General features: G+C 39.8%; 1 protein-coding gene across 1 annotated transcript in view; it reads right to left on the bottom strand.

The window, feature by feature from the left end:
* LOC122256714 (delta-sarcoglycan-like) overlaps positions 1 to 1120 on the bottom strand; it is a gene marked incomplete in the record, with an annotated part of 136995 nt that extends 135875 nt beyond the window's left edge. The window contains 1 exon segment of the mRNA XM_086551692.1: positions 777 to 1120.
* Between the last annotated feature and the right edge of the window lie 260 nt (positions 1121 to 1380).

The following is a 1380-nucleotide window of genomic DNA, read 5'->3' as shown; positions in this document are numbered from 1 at the left end:
TCGTATACTTTTTTTTTTCTCTTTCTTCACAAAATATTGCACCTTCTCGCATAGTTCAGTATCTTTCTCCCCTGCGCCATTTGACCCCGCCCCTTTCACACCTCTCCCGGGAGAACATAAAGTGGTGTTGCTGAACACTCAACCTTCTGGCGAGACGGCAATTAAGGCGATAATCCCTTGTCGTTGTAACTTTGACAAATCTATTCCATGAAACGACCATGTTCAAGACGCCTGTGTTATCACGTGCCCTGCGGCGTCTTGATGACATGTGAAAGTGTCATCTCGTTTGAAAAAGGCAATTCACGTTTCCTCAAAACTGTAACCTAGTGACAGAACACCTTATTCTTTATACTACTTTTACATTGATCATTTTAATATCATCATTTCTTACGACGATCATGTTAATATCATATCATAATGGAAAATGGCAATAATCTTAACAAAAATAATACAACAAAATAGAGAAAGGAAAATAACAGATAAAGTAAGAAAGAAACGTATCTACACAAGCATAGATTAGAGATTCGACCGGCACTCAGAGTCCTCTAGCTAATGAAGGACTTTCTCACTAATGCAAGTAATTTTACTTCAAAGACCAACAGGATATAAGATTCATTCAACCTGCCATGGAAGTTCTGAATATGCTCTATATACATTTCTTTTGGATTTCTTAGATATATTTTTTTTTTTCGATTTTTTTTTTAGGATTCCTAGCCTCTTATCGAAAACTATCATAATAATTCCTTAATGAGTGTATTCTTATCCAGGGAACTTACCATAAAACCTAGACGGATGTCCGTAAGAACACGAATCGTAGTTAAGGCCAGGTCGTCCCGTCGAGAACAGCAACAAAACTGAAATATCGCATCATTTTTCTTCCACGTGAATCTACAATCTATTGTTTACAACTTTTTGGAAAACCAGCTTATTATCCTGTACAGTGACTGTCAATTGCTCTGTGACATGTGGTATTCATGTGCCTTTTAACATGATGCAGGAGTGACCGAACATTCCATGAGGTCAAAGGGTCAAGAAGTCATTGCACCGGGAGTCAACACACGCGAGCTGACCGGGGAAAAGGCGAGCGTACAACTTGACTTGAACGTCCGCGCGAGACCAGAGCTCGAGCAACACTGGCATGTGGCGGGACCGTCCGAAGATTTTATACCTGAGGAGAGAGGGAGGGGGCAGCATGACCTAAGGTATAATGGCTGCCTGTGAATCGTGGTCAGTGATGATTAGAGTCATGGCTGCTATGGAGGCTTTGAAAGAGACGTGTGAATTGTGATTTAAGAAAAAGAAAAAGAAAAAAAAAACTACTGTATGGACGAAAAACGTTCAAAAGGAACAAGTTTAAAGTCAAATACTTGATAACGGGTT

The sequence above is a fragment of the Penaeus japonicus genome, unplaced genomic scaffold (genome assembly GCF_977035675.1).
Source record: "Penaeus japonicus unplaced genomic scaffold, GWHDUDI00000001_assembly GWHDUDI00000002, whole genome shotgun sequence".
Taxonomy (NCBI): domain Eukaryota; kingdom Metazoa; phylum Arthropoda; class Malacostraca; order Decapoda; family Penaeidae; genus Penaeus; species Penaeus japonicus.
The sequence above is the reverse complement of the archived record's forward strand: the minus strand, read 5'-3'. Positions and strand labels throughout refer to the sequence as shown.